The sequence below is a fragment of the Pseudophryne corroboree genome, chromosome 6 (genome assembly GCF_028390025.1).
Source record: "Pseudophryne corroboree isolate aPseCor3 chromosome 6, aPseCor3.hap2, whole genome shotgun sequence".
NCBI lineage: Eukaryota > Metazoa > Chordata > Amphibia > Anura > Myobatrachidae > Pseudophryne > Pseudophryne corroboree.
This window is the reverse complement of record NC_086449.1, coordinates 501,294,109-501,312,436: the sequence shown is the minus strand read 5'-3', so window position 1 is coordinate 501,312,436 and position 18,328 is coordinate 501,294,109. Positions and strand designations below refer to the sequence as shown.

The following is an 18,328-nucleotide window of genomic DNA, read 5'->3' as shown; positions in this document are numbered from 1 at the left end:
GCCTTTGTCAAGCTGTAATAAGTAGGGGTAAGGACGTTAACCACCTAGGAACATCCTCCCTTATACGTCACCTGGAGCGCATTCATCAGAAGTCATTGACAAGTTCAAAAACTTTGGGTGACAGTGGAAGCAGTCCACTGACAACTAAATCCCTTCCTCTTGTAACCAAGCTCCTGCAAACCACACCACCAACTCCCTCAGTGTCAATTTCCTCCTTAGACAGGAACGCCAATAGTCCTGCAGGCCATGTCACTGTCAAGTCTGACGAGTCCTCTCCTGCCTGGGATTCCTCCGATGCATCCTTGCGTGTAACGCCTACTGCTGCTGGCGCTGCTGTTGTTGCTGCTGGGAGTCGATCGTCATCCCAGAGGGGAAGTCGGAAGACCACTTATACTACTTCCAGTAAGCAATTGACTGTCCAACAGTCCTTTGCGAGGAAGATTAAATATCACAGCAGTCATCCTGCTGCAAAGCGGATAACTCAGGCCTTGGCAGCCTGGGCGGTGTTAAACGTGTTTCCGGTATCCACTGTTAATTCACAGGAAACTAGAGATTTGCTTGAGGTACTGTGTCCCCGGTACCAAATACCATCTAGGTTCCATTTCTCTAGGCAGGCGATACCGAGAATGTACACAGACCTCAGAAAAAGAGTCACCAGTGTCCTAAAAAATGCAGTTGTACTCAATGTCAACTTAACCACTGACATGTGGACAAGTGGAGCAGGGCAGACTAAGGACTATATGACTGTGACAGCCCACTGGGTAGATGTATTGCCTCCCGCAGCAAGGACAGCAGCGGCGGCACCAGTAGCAGCATCTCGCAAACGCCAACTCATTCCTAGGCAGGCTACATTTTGTATCACCGCTTTCCAGAAGAGGCACACAGCTGACAACCTCTTACGGAAACTGAGGAACATCATCGCAGAATGGCTTACCCCAATTGGACTCTCCTGGGGATTTGTGACATCGGACAACGCCACCAATATTGTGCGTGCATTACATTTGTCAAATTCCAGCACATCCCATGTTTTGCACATACTTTGAATTTGGTGGTGCAGAATTATTTAAAAAACGACAGGGGTGTGCAAGAGATGCTGTCAGTGGCCCGAAGAATTGCGGGCCACTTTTGGCATTCAGCCACCGCGTGCCAAAGACTGGAGCACCAGCAAACACTCCTGAACCTGCCCCGCCATCATCTGAAGCAAGAGGTGGTAACGAGGTGGAATTCAACCCTCTATATGCTTCAGAGGATGGAGGAGCAGCAAAAGGCCATTCAAGCCTATACAGCTACCTACGATATAGGCAAAGGAGGGGGAATGCACCTGACTCAAGCGCAGTGGAGAATGATTTCAACGTTGTGCAAGGTTCTGCAACCCTTTGAACTTGCCACACGTGAAGTCAGTTCAAACACTGCCAGCCTGAGTCAGGTCATTCCCCTCATCAGGCTTTTGCAGAAGAAGCTGGAGAGATTGAAGGAGGAGCTAAAACAGAGCGATTCTGCTAGGCATGTGGAACTTGTGGATGGAGCCCCTAATTCGCTTAACCAGGATTCATGGGTGGTCAATCTGTTGAAATCAGAGCACTACATTTTGTCCACCATGCACGATCCTAGATTTAAAACCTACGTTGGATCTCTCTTTCTGGCAGACACAAGTCTGCAGAGGTTCAAAGACCTGCTGGTGAGAAAATTGTCAAGTCAAGCGGAACGTGACCTGTCAACAGCTGCTCCTTCACATTCTCCCGCAACTGGGGCTGCGAGGAAAAGGCTAAGAATTCCGAGCCCACCCGCTGGCAGTGATGCAGGGCAGTCTGGAGCGAGTGCTGACATCTGGTCCGGACTGAAGAACCTGCCAACGATTACTGACATGTCGTCTACTGTCACTGCATATGATTCTGTCACCATTGAAAGAATGGTGGAGGATTATATGAGTGACCGCATCCAAGTAGGCACGTCAGACAGTCCGTACGTATACTGGCAGGAAAAAGAGGCAATTTGGAGGCCCTTGCACAAACTGGATTTATTTTACCTAAGTTGCCCCCCCTCCAGTGTGTACTCCGAAAGAGTGTTTAGTGCAGCCGCTCACCTTGTCAGCAATCGGCATACGAGGTTACTTCCAGAAAATGTGGAGAAGATGATGTTCATCAAAATGAATTATAATCAATTCCTCCGTGGAGACATTCACCAGCAATTGCCTCCAGAAAGTACACAGGGACCTGAGATGGTGGATTCCAGTGGGGACGAATTAATAATCTGTGAGGAGGGGGATGTACACAGTGAAAGGGGTGAGGAATCGGACGATGAGGAGGAGGTGGACATCTTACCTCTGTAGAGCCAGTTTGTGCAAGGAGAGATTGATTGCTTCTTTTTTGGTGGGGGCCCAAACCAACCAGTCATTTCAGTCACAGTCGTGTGGCAGACCCTGTCGCTGAAATTATGGGTTTGTTAAAGTGTGCATGTCCTGTTTATACAACATAAGGGTGGGTGGGAGGGCCCAAGGACAATTCCATCTTGCACCTCTTTTTTTCTTTAATTTATCTTTGCATCATGTGCTGTTTGGGGATTATTTTTTAAATCTGCCATCCTGTCTGACACTGCAGTGACACTCCTAGATGGGCCAGGTGTTTGTGTTGGCCACTTGGGTTGCTTAGCTTAGTCATCCAGCGACCTCTGTGCAAATTTTAGGACTAAAAATAATATTGTGAGGTGTGAGGTGTTCAGAATAGACTGGAAATGAGTGGAAATTATGGTTATTGAGGTTAATAATACTATGGGATCAAAATGACCCCTAAATTCTATGATATAAGTTGTTTTTTAGGGTTTTTTGTAAAAAAACACCCGAATCCAACACACACCCGAATCCGACAAAAAATTTTCAGGGAGGTTTTTCCAAAACGCGTCCGAATCCAAGACACGGCCGCGGAACCGTATCCAAAACCAAAACACAAAACCCGGTGCACATCATTACTTTTTACAGATAATTAGAGATGGTTAAAATGGGAAGCATTCGATATCCCAGCTGTCGGGATATCTTAGTACACCCGGTTAAAATACCCTGGTGCTGCCCAATCAATGCATGTACAGTATAACATAATTAGATTTTAAAACTCTCTTACTATTATTATTATTGTCACAAAAGTCTACACATTATAGCAGCACATAAATTCATCTAGGTAGAGCAGAAAGCATGCCTGCTGAAATTCTATCAGCTAAACTTACAGTATTTTAAATATATGAATCAATGTACTGCTATGCACAGCAACTGAAGGGTTAATACAAAATGGTTGTATGCTTTAAATAAAATGGCAGAATTGATTCATCATATAAAAGATAAAAAAAGAAAAAAAGATAAAAATTTAAATGGCAATATATAGATTGTCCAGAAAAAGGACTCCTAATAGAGCCTTAAGGGATAATGGATCTAATTTATAGTGGGACGCAGATACTGCATCCCACACAGATTCCATCGGGAATCTGCGGTAGCACAAGATCCATTTTGCTCATGCTGGAGAAAAGGGGTGTGACCTCGAGGGTAGGAGTGGTCTTGCGGCTAGGGGTTGTGGCCTTGCGGGCTGGACCCCTGTTTTCATCAGTCTGGGGGCCCGGGAGATGCAGGCTATCCCCGGTGACTTCAGTGGCTGGCTCCTACACTGTGACAGGAGCCAGGTACCGCATGTAATGTTACAGTGCAGCACCTGGCTCCTGTCACTGAGCTGGAGTCAGCACTTTTGTGTCACCCCTCCGTGGGTGACACCCAGGTGCTGCCCGCAAACCACGCACCCCCTTAGTGATGCCCCTGACTGGGTGCACAGCGTCTCCTGCTTCTCTGTATGGGTGTCCATGTGCCACCAACGCATTTTACATAATAACGGGCTTCCTCAGGGTCATGTGGTCTTCTGTCTTCCTGCTACCTCCTATACAGCGGGCTTGAGTTTCGTTGCCATGGTGATTCTTTTAATTTGAGAGGGAGTGATTAGATATTACCTTACTGCACAAACCTCGAGCAGATGCAGTAAGGTTTCATTTTATCCATCCCGCTCAAATTTAAAGGAACATTCATTGAGATTATGTCATTTTTGGGATTTTAGGTATTGGGGATTTAGCCATATTTGTCTTAGCTGTAGAGCCTCCGCTTCCAATACGGAATTTCTTAAAGAAATATTTATTTTCTTACAGATTGTTTCCTATTTATAGAGGCCACACAGTGCACACTATGGGTGGCCTCTACCCAGTGCCAGATAAAGGTCAACGTGGGCTTGGAGCTGACAATTGTGAACAGCCTATTGTGTGCTGCCGCAAGGGGTGTGATCAGCGCCATGGGGATGTGACTAGTGATTTGGGAGGTTTGAACAGTGTTGTGAATGTGTGGTCTGCAGATGGGATATATTATTAATGCAATGTGAGAGTATTTGAACAAAAGGAAAAATGCAGGGGTATAACTAGAACTTTGTCGGCCCCATAGTAAAATTTTGAAGATGCTTCTAGGATTATACAGTATCTGCAGAGTTTATATTCTAAGGTTTCTCAATCTCCCCTCTGGATGACCCCCAGCAGTACTGGGGCAGTTTAAGATTGGAAGGGGGCACAGTAGGAGAGTAGACTCTGGTACTATGCCATGTGCAGGTCACTGGAAACATGGTGCCTATGCCATGTTCCTGACGATTTTTCTACTGAGCATGTGCAAATCTTTCTCAAAAATGGCTACCATGTCATCTTCCTGGTGCCGGACAGTGCCGGACTGTGGTGAGGGTAGTATAATGCATGGGTACAGGGTGTGGGCCACTCTGGATCCATTGGCGCATGTGCAGTGCACTACGCTGCACCGAACCCATTATAGATACTAGAGATGAGCGCCTGAAATTTTTCGGGTTTTGTGTTTTGGTTTTGGGTTCGGTTCCGCGGCCGTGTTTTGGGTTCTACCGCGTTTTGGCAAAACCTCACCGAATTTTTTTTGTCGGATTCGGGTGTGTTTTGGATTCGGGTGTTTTTTTTAAAAAAACACTAAAAAACAGCTTAAATCATAGAATTTGGGGGTCATTTTGATCCCATATTATTATTAACCTCAAAAACCATAATTTCCACTCATTTTCAGTCTATTCTGAATACCTCACACCTCACAATATTATTTTTAGTCCTAAAATTTGCACCAAGGTCGCTGGATGACTAAGCTAAGCGACACTAGTGGCTGACACAAACACCTGGCCCATCTAGGAGTGGCACTGCAGTGTCACGCAGGATGTCCCTTCCAAAAAACCCTCCCCAATCAGCACATGACGCAAAGAAAAAAAGAGGCGCAATGAGGTAGCTGACTGTGTGAGTAAGATAAGCGACCCTAGTGGCCGACACAAACACCGGGCCCATTTAGGAGTGGCACTGCAGTGTCACGCAGGATGTCCCTTCCAAAAAACCCTCCCCAATCAGCACATGACGCAAAGAAAAAAAGAGGCGCAATGAGGTAGCTGACTGTGTGAGTAAGATTAGCGACCCTAGTGGCCGACACAAACACCGGGCCCATTTAGGAGTGGCACTGCAGTGTCACGCAGGATGTCCCTTCCAAAAAACCCTCCCCAATCAGCACATGACGCAAAGAAAAAAAGAGGCGCAATGAGGTAGCTGACTGTGTGAGTAAGATTAGCGACCCTAGTGGCCGACACAAACACCGGGCCCATTTAGGAGTGGCACTGCAGTGTCACGCAGGATGTCCCTTCCAAAAAACCCTCCCCAATCAGCACATGACGCAAAGAAAAAAAGAGGCGCAATGAGGTAGCTGACTGTGTGAGTAAGATTAGCGACCCTAGTGGCCGACACAAACACCGGGCCCATTTAGGAGTGGCACTGCAGTGTCACGCAGGATGTCCCTTCCAAAAAACCCTCCCCAATCAGCACATGACGCAAAGAAAAAAAGAGGCGCAATGAGGTAGCTGACTGTGTGAGTAAGATTAGCGACCCTAGTGGCCGACACAAACACCGGGCCCATTTAGGAGTGGCACTGCAGTGTCACGCAGGATGTCCCTTCCAAAAAACCCTCCCCAATCAGCACATGACGCAAAGAAAAAAAGAGGCGCAATGAGGTAGCTGACTGTGTGAGTAAGATTAGCGACCCTAGTGGCCGACACAAACACCGGGCCCATTTAGGAGTGGCACTGCAGTGTCACGCAGGATGTCCCTTCCAAAAAACCCTCCCCAATCAGCACATGACGCAAAGAAAAAAAGAGGCGCAATGAGGTAGCTGACTGTGTGAGTAAGATTAGCGACCCTAGTGGCCGACACAAACACCGGGCCCATTTAGGAGTGGCACTGCAGTGTCACGCAGGATGTCCCTTCCAAAAAACCCTCCCCAATCAGCACATGACGCAAAGAAAAAAAGAGGCGCAATGAGGTAGCTGACTGTGTGAGTAAGATTAGCGACCCTAGTGGCCGACACAAACACCGGGCCCATTTAGGAGTGGCACTGCAGTGTCACGCAGGATGTCACTTCCAAAAAACCCTCCCCAAACAGCACATGACGCAAAGAAAAATAAAAGAAAAAAGAGGTGCAAGATGGAATTGTCCTTGGGCCCTCCCACCCACCCTTATGTTGTATAAACAAAACAGGACAAGCACACTTTAACCAACCCATCATTTGGTGACAGGGTCTGCCACACGACTGTGACTGATATGACGGGTTGGTTTGGACCCCCCCAAAAAAAGAAGCAATTAATCTCTCCTTGCACAAACTGGCTCTACAGAGGCAAGATGTCCACCTCATCATCACCCTCCGATATATCACCGTGTACATCCCCCTCCTCACAGATTATCAATTCGTCCCCACTGGAATCCACCATCTCAGCTCCCTGTGTACTTTGTGGAGGCAATTGCTGCTGGTCAATGTCTCCGCGGATGAATTGATTATAATTCATTTTAATGAACATCATCTTCTCCACATTTTCTGGATGTAACCTCGTACGCCGATTGCTGACAAGGTGAGCGGCGGCACTAAACACTCTTTCGGAGTACACACTTGTGGGAGGGCAACTTAGGTAGAATAAAGCCAGTTTGTGCAATGGCCTCCAAATTGCCTCTTTTTCCTGCCAGTATAAGTATGGACTGTGTGACGTGCCTACTTGGATGCGGTCACTCATATAATCCTCCACCATTCTTTCAATGGTGAGAGAATCATATGCAGTGACAGTAGACGACATGTCCGTAATCGTTGTCAGGTCCTTCAGTCCGGACCAGATGTCAGCATCAGCAGTCGCTCCAGACTGCCCTGCATCACCGCCAGCGGGTGGGCTTGGAATTCTGAGCCTTTTCCTCGCACCCCCAGTTGCGGGAGAATGTGAAGGAGGAGATGTTGACAGGTCGCGTTCCGCTTGACTTGACAATTTTCTCACCAGCAGGTCTTTCAACCCCAGCAGACTTGTGTCTGCCGGAAAGAGAGATCCAAGGTAGGCTTTAAATCTAGGATCGAGCACGGTGGCCAAAATGTAGTGCTCTGATTTCAACAGACTGACCACCCGTGAATCCTTGTTAAGCGAATTAAGGGCTCCATCCACAAGTCCCACATGCCTAGCGGAATCGCTCCGTGTTAGCTCCTCCTTCAATGTCTCCAGCTTCTTCTGCAAAAGCCTGATGAGGGGAATGACCTGACTCAGGCTGGCAGTGTCTGAACTGACTTCACGTGTGGCAAGTTCAAAGGGCATCAGAACCTTGCACAACATTGAAATCATTCTCCACTGCGCTTGAGACAGGTGCATTCCACCTCCTATATCGTGCTCAATTGTATAGGCTTGAATGGCCTTTTGCTGCTCCTCCAACCTCTGAAGCATATAGAGGGTTGAATTCCACCTCGTTACCACTTCTTGCTTCAGATGATGGCAGGGCAGGTTCAGTAGTTTTTGGTGGTGCTCCAGTCTTCTGTACGTGGTGCCTGTACGCCGAAAGTGTCCCGCAATTTTTCTGGCCACCGACAGCATCTCTTGCACGCCCCTGTCGTTTTTTTAAATAATTCTGCACCACCAAATTCAAGGTATGTGCAAAACATGGGACGTGCTGGAATTTGCCCATATTTAATGCACACACAATATTGCTGGCGTTGTCCGATGCCACAAATCCACAGGAGAGTCCAATTGGGGTAAGCCATTCCGCGATGATCTTCCTCAGTTGCCGTAAGAGGTTTTCAGCTGTGTGCGTATTCTGGAAACCGGTGATACAAAGCGTAGCCTGCCTAGGAAAGAGTTGGCGTTTGCGAGATGCTGCTACTGGTGCCGCCGCTGCTGTTCTTGCGGCGGGAGTCCATACATCTACCCAGTGGGCTGTCACAGTCATATAGTCCTGACCCTGCCCTGCTCCACTTGTCCACATGTCCGTGGTTAAGTGGACATTGGGTACAGCTGCATTTTTTAGGACACTGGTGACTCTTTTTCTGAGGTCTGTGTAAATTTTCGGTATCGCCTGCCTAGAGAAATGGAACCTAGATGGTATTTGGTACCGGGGACACAGTACCTCCAACAAGTCTCTAGTTGGCTCTGCAGTAATGATGGATACCGGAACCACGGTTCTCACCACCCAGGATGCCAAGGCCTCAGTTATCCGCTTTGCAGTAGGATGACTGCTGTGATATTTCATCTTCCTCGCAAAGGACTGTTGGACAGTCAATTGCTTGGTGGAAGTAGTAAAAGTGGTCTTACGACTTCCCCTCTGGGATGACCATCGACTCCCAGCAGCAACAACAGCAGCGCCAGCAGCAGTAGGCGTTACACGCAAGGATGCATCGGAGGAATCCCAGGCAGGAGAGGACTCGTCAGAATTGCCAGTGACATTGCCTGCAGGACTATTGGCATTCCTGGGGAAGGAGGAAATTGACACTGAGGGAGTTGGTGGGGTGGTTTGCGTGAGCTTGGTTACAAGAGGAAGGGATTTACTGGTCAGTGGACTGCTTCCGCTGTCACCCAAAGTTTTTGAACTTGTCACTGACTTATTATGAATGCGCTGCAGGTGACGTATAAGGGAGGATGTTCCGAGGTGGTTAACGTCCTTACCCCTACTTATTACAGCTTGACAAAGGGAACACACGGCTTGACACCTGTTGTCCGCATTTCTGTTGAAATAGTTCCACACCGAAGAGCTGATTTTTTTGGTATTTTCACCAGGCATGTCAACGGCCATATTCCTCCCACGGACAACAGGTGTCTCCCCGGGTGCCTGACTTAAACAAACCACCTCACCATCAGAATCCTCCTGGTCAATTTCCTCCCCAGCGCCAGCAACACCCATATCCTCCTCATCCTGGTGTACTTCAACACTGACATCTTCAATCTGACTATCAGGAACTGGACTGCGGGTGCTCCTTCCAGCACTTGCAGGGGGCGTGCAAATGGTGGAAGGCGCATGCTCTTCACGTCCAGTGTTGGGAAGGTCAGGCATCGCAACCGACACAATTGGACTCTCCTTGTGGATTTGGGATTTCGAAGAACGCACAGTTCTTTGCGGTGCTACTGCTTTTGCCAGCTTGAGTCTTTTCATTTTTCTAGCGAGAGGCTGAGTGCCTCCATCCTCATGTGAAGCTGAACCATTAGCCATGAACATAGGCCAGGGCCTCAGCCGTTCCTTGCCACTCCGTGTGGTAAATGGCATATTGGCAAGTTTACGCTTCTCCTCCGACAATTTTATTTTAGGTTTTGGAGTCCTTTTTTTACTGATATTTGGTGTTTTGGATTTGACATGCTCTGTACTATGACATTGGGCATCGGCTTTGGCAGACGACGTTGCTGGCATTTCATCGTCTCGGCCATGACTAGTGGCAGCAGCTTCAGCACGAGGTGGAAGTGGATCTTGATCTTTCCCTAATTTTGGAACCTCAACATTTTTGTTCTCCATATTTTAATAGGCACAACTAAAAGGCACCTCAGGTAAACAATGGAGATGGATGGATACTAGTATACAATTATGGACGGACTGCCGAGTGCCGACACAGAGGTAGCTACAGCCGTGAACTACCATACTGTGTCTGCTGCTAATATAGACTGGTTGATAAAGAGATGTCATAGTATGTATGTATGAAAAAGAAAGAAAAAAAAACCACGGTTAGGTGGTATACAATTATGGACGGACTGCCGAGTGCCGACACAGAGGTAGCCACAGCCGTGAACTACCGTACTGTACTGTGTCTGCTGCTAATATAGACTGGTTGATAAAGAGATGTAGTAGTATGTATGTATAAAGAAGAAAGAAAAAAAAACCACGGGTAGGTGGTATACAATTATGGACGGACTGCCGAGTGCCGACACAGAGGTAGCCACAGCCGTGAACTACCGTACTGTACTGTGTCTGCTGCTAATATAGACTGGTTGATAAAGAGATGTCGTAGTATGTATGTATGAAGAAGAAAGAAAAAAAAACCACGGTTAGGTGGTATACAATTATGGACGGACTGCCGAGTGCCGACACAGAGGTAGCCACAGCCGTGAACTACCGTACTGTACTGTGTCTGCTGCTAATATAGACTGGTTGATAAAGAGATGTCGTAGTATGTATGTATAAAGAAGAAAGAAAAAAAAACCACGGTTAGGTGGTATACAATTATGGACGGACTGCCGAGTGCCGACACAGAGGTAGCCACAGCCGTGAACTACCGTACTGTACTGTGTCTGCTGCTAATATAGACTGGTTGATAAAGAGATGTTGTAGTATGTATGTATGAAGAAGAAAGAAAAAAAAACCACGGTTAGGTGGTATACAATTATGGACGGACTGCCGAGTGCCGACACAGAGGTAGCCACAGCCGTGAACTACCGTACTGTACTGTGTCTGCTGCTAATATAGACTGGTTGATAAAGAGATGTCGTAGTATGTATGTATAAAGAAGAAAGAAAAAAAAACCACGGTTAGGTGGTATACAATTATGGACGGACTGCCGAGTGCCGACACAGAGGTAGCCACAGCCGTGAACTACCGTACTGTACTGTGTCTGCTGCTAATATAGACTGGTTGATAAAGAGATGTAGTAGTATGTATGTATAAAGAAGAAAGAAAAAAAAACCACAGGTAGGTGGTATACAATTATGGATGGACTGCCGAGTGCCGACACAGAGGTAGCTACAGCCGTGAACTACCGTACTGTGTCTGCTGCGACTGGATGATAAATAATGATATAAAAAATATATATATATCACTACTGCAGCCGGACAGGTATATATATTATATAATGACGGACCTGCTGGACACTGTCTGTCAGCAGAATGAGTTTTTTATAGAATAAAAAAAAAAACACCACACAAGTGAAGTCACACGACGAGTGTTTAACTTTTTCAGGCAATCACAATATAGTATACTACTAACTATACTGGTGGTCAGTGTGGTCAGGTCACTGGTCAGTCACACTGGCAGTGGCACTCCTGCAGCAAAAGTGTGCACTGTTTAATTTTAATATAATATGTACTCCTGGCTCCTGCTATAACCTATAACTGGCACTGCAGTGCTCCCCAGTCTCCCCCACAATTATAAGCTGTGTGAGCTGAGCACAGTCAGATATATAATATATACATAGATGATGCAGCACACTGGGCTGAGCAGTGCACACAGATATGGTATGTGACTGTCTTGTACTCCTGGCTCCTGCTATAACCTATAACTGGCACTGCAGTGCTCCCCAGTCTCCCCCACAATTATAAGCTGTGTGAGCTGAGCACAGTCAGATATATAATATATACATAGATGATGCAGGCATGCAGCACACTGGGCTGAGCAGTGCACACAGATATGGTATGTGACTGAGTCACTGTGTGTACCGTTTTTTTCAGGCAGAGAACGGATATATTAAATAAAACAACTGCACTGCTGGTGGTCACTGTGGTCAGTCACTAAACTCTGCACTCTCTTCTACAGTATCAGCCTCAGGTCAATCTCTCTCTCTCTCTCCTAATCTAAATGGAGAGGACGCCAGCCACGTCCTCTCCCTATCAATCTCAATGCACGTGTGAAAATGGCGGCGACGCGCGGCTCCTTATATAGAATCCGAGTCTCGCGAGAATCCGACAGCGTCATGATGACGTTCGGGCGCGCTCGGGTTAACCGAGCAAGGCGGGAAGATCCGAGTCGCTCGGACCCGTGAAAAAAACCATGAAGTTCGTGCGGGTTCGGATTCAGAGAAACCGAACCCGCTCATCTCTAATAGATACGCCCTTGCAGCAGCACTGTAGGATGTAAAATGATGCAGCCTGTGTCTCATGACCCCAGACAAGACAGAAAGCGCTGGGCAGCATGACCAGAGTATGTGTGCCTCTATGAGCTCCTCCATGAGTACTAGCCTGTGATAAGATGGGGTACAGAGGAGCAGGATGCGCTATGCGGGACTGACACTGGTGGGGAAAGGGGAGGTGGAACAAACTTTGCAAGGATCCAATGCAACATAGTGTTCACTTTAGCAGTTTATGGAACAGCTGGTACACTAGTATATAAACTGTGACATTACTCAAGTCTACACAAATACTGCTATGAGCCACTAAATATTTTTAAAAGCTATTTAATCAAGACAATAGAATCCCTTTCTCTTCACCATAACTAAATGATTTGGAATTACAATCATTAGGAAAATAAAGTCAATAGTACTAGTCAAATGGAAATTCAATAATAGGCGGCATACTATGATATTCCAAAAATAATAAAAAATAACTGGGAAACATTGAAAGTACCGCACAAAACATTCATATATAATAACCAAAATGGTATGCCATTATTAACAGACATTGGTGGTCATTCCGAGTTGATCGCTAACTGCATTCATTTGCTGTGCAGCGATGAGTCAAAACAACAGCACTTCTGCGCATGCGGCGCAATGCGCACGCACAACGTACTTTTACACAGGCCGATGTAGTTTTACACAGGGTCTAGCGAAGCTTTTCAGTCGCACTGCTGACCGCAGAGTGATTGACATGAAGTGGGCGTTTCTGGGTGTATACTGACCGTTGTCAGGGAGTGATCGTAAAAACGCAGGCGTGCCAGGAAAAACGCAGGCATGGCTGGGCGAACGCAGGGCGTATTTGTGATGTCAAAGCAGGAACTGAACAGTAAAGTGATCGCAAGCGCTGAGTAGGTTTAGAGCTACTCAGAAACTGCACAAAAAAATTGTAGCTGCTCTGCGATCCTTTCGTCCGCACTTTGCTAAGCTAAAATACACTCCCAGTGGGCGGCGGCATAGCGTTTGCACGGCTGCTAAAAACTGCTAGCGAGCGAACAACTCGGAATGACCACCACCATTGATAGATTTAAAAAGATAATGTTTTTTTTTGTTAGTGATTTTGCCTTAACTACTAATGGTGTAACAGCATTAATAATCACATGGCGTTCGTGTGTGTGTGTGTGTGTGTGTGTGTGTGTGTGTGTGTGTGTGTGTGACTACTATGGAGATATGCAAGCAAATATTGAATTCATCCCATAGCTCTACTGATCTTCCAGAAACACAGATACAAATACAGTGCCACGTGTAGAGGTGGATTGGGAACTAAACCTGTCCCTGAAATTATTTTGGGAAGTGGCCTCATGTGAACAGCACCAAGAGACAGTGATGGCCAGAGGCAATGAGTGATGCCAGGAAGAGGCAGAGGGTGACAGGGAGAAGGTGACAGGGAGAGTCCGTGGGTAACGGGGAGAGGGTGACAGGTAGTGGGCGACAGGGAAAGGCAGTGGGTGGCGTAAGGGAGATGCAGTGAATGACAGAGAGAGAGCGTGATGAGGAGAGGCAGTGTAGACAGGGAAAGGGTGACAGGGAGAGGGTAACAGGCAGTTGGTGATGCAACGGAGAAGCAATGGGTGACATGGAGAGGGTGAGGAAGAGGGTGATGGGGAGAAGCAGAGGGTGGTTGGGAGGGTATGGGGAGACACTGAGCTGGCTAGGTGGGAGACATTGGGATGTAAGTGAGTTGGTGGGAACAATGGGTTAGATGGGAAGGAGGAACAGTGAGTTAGGGGTGGGAGGGGGGAACACTAGGCAGGAGAAAGGGGTACACCAGGCTTATTAGGGGACACACTGTGATTGGACTGACTAGGGGGTTCTAGCAGTTAGATGGGGATAGTGGGCTGGTTGGGGAGGAAGAGGGGAGACACTGGGCTGGCAGGGTGTAAGACACTGGGATGGAGGGGTCAGTAATGGTGGGGGGCACTGGCCTGGAGAAGAGGAGGACACTGGGATGGGAGCACTGACCTGGGGTTGTGCTGGTGATCCTTTCCTGGTCTGCAGACTTGTTGCAGCACCACACTCTCACACAGCAGTTTCCTGAGCAGACCCTCAGCTCTGGCTGATGTTGCTGCTGGGATCAGGCATTGTTATCTTCATGGCTGCTGAGAGCGATCTCTACCTCACCCTTGCAATGCTGTGTGGCCTGTTCGGTGGGAGGAGAAGAGAATTGTTGTAACCAGCCCCGGCGTCCGTTTCAAGCAGCCACCATCTATGAGAGGCTGAGCAATGAGGACAGGAGGTGGGGCCTCTCTGCAGCTCTGACTCTGTGATGAGGCCGGCGCCGGCTCCCGATAAGCACTGTCTGCATTTCCCTATGTGACCCCCCACAACTGTACAGTGTGTGTGTTGGGGGGGTCACAGTGCTACAGTGCAGCCACATGAAGTGGGCGTTTCTGGGTGTATACTGAGTGACAGGATAGATGCTGGGCAGCACGGAGGAGCACTGCATTGGGCTACTAGCATGGGGAGGTGGGAGGTAGACAGATCAGCCCTAGACTTATGGAAGGGACTAGTCTCTGCCATAGACTTATCCAAGCAGTACAAATAATAAAGTGGGGAAGGAGGAACCAGTTATCCGGCAGTCGGGGTAGGGAGCTGCTAGAGGGAGGGGTGCTTTCAGTCACACTGTGTGGAGGCTCTGTCCGAGTACTCCTCACTGAGAATGGCCTAGCGCAGGGAACTTTCGGCAACAGCACCAACAGTTGTTATATCCCTGTGCAGTAGAGATGGCTACTGACTCACTGTCTCAACACAGTGACTCGAATCATCAGGAAGTGTGAATGATTCGAGTCACTCACTGTTTAATGAGTTGAGACAGCTGCAGCAGCAGCCTCTCTCAGCCAGAGGGAGGAAACTCAGTGTGTCCTTCAGTCAGTGTGTTCTGCTGTGTGTCTTTAGCTGTGATTGGCCAGAGGCTATACCAGGTGACACCCAGTGGGAGGGGGGGAGGGAGCAGTCACGACTCACCAGTCAGTGAGTGCTGTAGTGCTGTGCTGCTGTGCCTGAGTCATGTCATGAATCATGATTCATCCTGAGTCTGCCAGTGAGTTGAGACAGTTGTACACTGTGTAGACTCAGTGACTCAGTGGATGGATCTGATTCATGCAGCATAAGCCTGCAGGAGGTGGAGCCCCTGTGGTACAGTGTTTTCAGCTCAGTGTTCTCAACTCACTGTTCCTGCTCAATGTGATTGTGGGGGGCAAACTCCCTGGAGGCTAGATAGTGGATAATATAATAAATCCAAGCCCAGCTAAAAAAAAGCCCACCTAAAATCATCCAATTAGCAAAGTATGCAAAGTAAAAAAAAATGTTTTTATTTGGTTTAGTTACAGACTGAATGATGTGTTTCATGGCTGTTAAGCTTTCTCTCCTCAGCCAGAAGTATTGTGCATATTCTGTAACTAGTATGCAATAAGTGCTTATTAATAATATATCAACATAACAGTGAATCTATGTTAATATATTATTAACAATTAGTGCATAAGCAGCTGCCTCCCCCAGATACACTGCACAATCACTGCAGCTGAATAACTCCCTCCATGAGTCCAGCACTGATCTGCCAGCACTGGCAACTCACTGATTCATGTGCAGTCTCTGCAATACATTCCAATACAAATGAGTCATGACTCATGTGCCGAGACACTGACTCAAGACATTTTACTGAACTGAGTCATGTGTCTCAGCTCAGTTCAGTGAATCACTTTGCCCATGACTACTGTGCAGACCCAGTATAGTATACTCGGCGTATGAACACTAAGTGGGCGGCGGTGATGGGAGGAGTGGGAGTGTTTCAGTGGGCAGGACCTTTGTAATATGGGCACTGGCAAGCTGCTTTTAAAGGAAAAAAAAATCTGTCTACAGAAGCGCAGCAGATGCAGTGGGCCTATTTTGATGGAGGGCCTGGAGCTGCAGCTCCATCCGCCCCATTGTTAATCCGGCCCTGCCTCTACCCTTCTCTTCTTCACAATGGCTGTCAACTGTCTAACCAGGCTTCTTTCACTGGCCCTCTGTTGTGCAGGAGTTCTCTCTCCACCACACACACACACACACACACACACACACACACACACACACACACACACACACAGTGGCGTAACTTCATTCCAGGTGCCCGGAGGCAAGATTAATCTTCGTGCCCCCCCCTCCCCAAGTACCATGATACATTTAAAGAACAAGACAGTGTAATCATGTTTTTAGGATTCCTTAAATACACCTTCAGTGCTACCAAATACACTGGAGATGTATCTAATCAATTTTAAAGACATTAATACACTGTGTGGCCAGGAATATGGATTGACCCCATGTTGGTGGTCAGAAGACTGGTGTCAGAATCCCAAGACTGCTCAGAATCCTGACGCCGGAGTTCCGACAGTCAGTATCCTGAACGTAAGTATGCCCGAGAGGATTAGGCTGCGTGGGGTGTGTGTTTGTGGAGGGTGTTAGGGTTAGGCACTAAGGAGGGCAAGAGTTGGGCTCTGGGAGGAAAGTGTTAGGCTGGGGGGGAGATACGGTTAGGAACTGGGGTGGGTTTAGGCTGCATGAGCGGAGGGTTAGTGTTAGACTGCGGGACTGGAGGGTTAGGGTCAGGCAATAGGTGGAGGGTTAGGGTCAGGCACTAAGAGGAGGGTTAGGGTTACTCTGCGGGATGGGAGTGTTAGGTTTAAGCACAAGTGGGAGGCTTAGGGTCGACAAGCACTAAGGGGGGGGAGGTTAGGGTTAGCCTGCGGGACAGTAGGGTTAGGGTTAGGCACTAGGGGGTGGGTTAGGCTGCAGGATGGAAGGGTTAGTTTTATGTTTCTATATATAAGAATGGAGTCCTTGCAGCGTGCCTTCTCAGTGTAGGCACCAGAGGGATGTATGCATATGAGCGGATTCACTGTCTGCTTACCTCAGCTCACCGACGGTAAAGATCTTGTCTGTGGGCTGCTGCAGGACCCCATCTTTATATGCGTGGAGGTCCCTGCGATTAGTGTAGTTCCGTGGTGCTCCCTAATTACAGCAAACCTGTATCTGATTGTATTACATTCATGGACACGTAGAAACCTGCCAGATTGGTCCTGTGTCACACCCCATATGGCCGCTCCACTTAAAAGGCCATCAAGCTGTAACTAACTGGTGGGAACATGGTGACATAAATAATAATATTGGGGCCAAGGAAAGAGGGAGGGGGGAGTTTGGGGAAATGGTCACCATTCATCCACACTGTGGTCTAGGGGGGGGAGGGGGGGGGGACATGGTGCCATATACACTAGGGCCAGAGCGGAACATGGTGACACACATATCGGGGCTTGGGTAGGGATATGGTAACACATACTGGGGACTGGGTGCCTGGTGACACACTGGGGCCTGGAGGGTAGAGGATCACACACAAAGCTTGGGGAGGGGGGGAAATGGTGACACACTGGTGGGGCCTGGAGGGTACAGGGCCACACACACACACACACACACACACACACACACACACCTTGGGGAGGGGGGGGGATGGTGACACACTGGTGGGGCCTGGAGGGTACAGGGTCTCACACACACACACACACACACACACACACACACACACACAGCTTGGGGAGGGGGGGGGGAATGGTGACACACTGTTGGGGCCTGGGGGGTACAGGGTCACACACACACACACACACACACACACACAGCTTGGTAAGGGGGGGGAATGGTGACACACACAGTGTGGGGAGAGTGAGGGGGTATAGTGACATATATCATGGGTAAAGAAGAGACAGCTGTACAGTGACGTACCATATAGGAGCAGAGGGTACAGCAGCGTCTCAGCCTCTATAGAGCAACCAGCAAGGAGTTTAGAACAGAGAACAGCATCTTGTCCTCCGAGTCCTGACTTCTGAATGGGGGGGGTGCTATCTTTGGCTCCACCCATCCTTGTCTGTCTACACTGGACTGCAGTGCCAGCATCCCAGACCCAGTCAGTGAGTGTGCAGCAGCGCTGAGGGGAGAGAAGGTGCGGGCAGCAGTGTAATCCATCACTGCTGGAGCCCGCCCACACTCTCCATCAGCACTCATGGCTCCCGATCCTCTCACCCACCATGCATCCGATCCACCCCACATGATCACCGTCGTGATCGGATGCACTGCAACCCTGCCGATGAC

At 48.2% G+C, this 18,328-nt stretch overlaps 1 protein-coding gene and 1 long non-coding RNA gene across 5 annotated transcripts in view; one reads left to right on the top strand and one right to left on the bottom strand.

Annotated features, from left to right (window-relative positions):
* The window catches only part of LOC134932717 (uncharacterized), a 36,260-nt gene extending 21,348 nt beyond the window's left edge, over positions 1 to 14,912 (bottom strand). The window contains exon 1 of the long non-coding RNA XR_010179459.1: positions 14,177 to 14,912. This is a non-coding gene — a long non-coding RNA (uncharacterized LOC134932717). The remainder of the gene's footprint in view (positions 1 to 14,176) is intronic.
* TAFA2 (TAFA chemokine like family member 2) overlaps positions 1 to 18,328 on the top strand; it is a 479,149-nt gene that overhangs the window by 337,663 nt on the left and 123,158 nt on the right. The window lies entirely within an intron of this gene.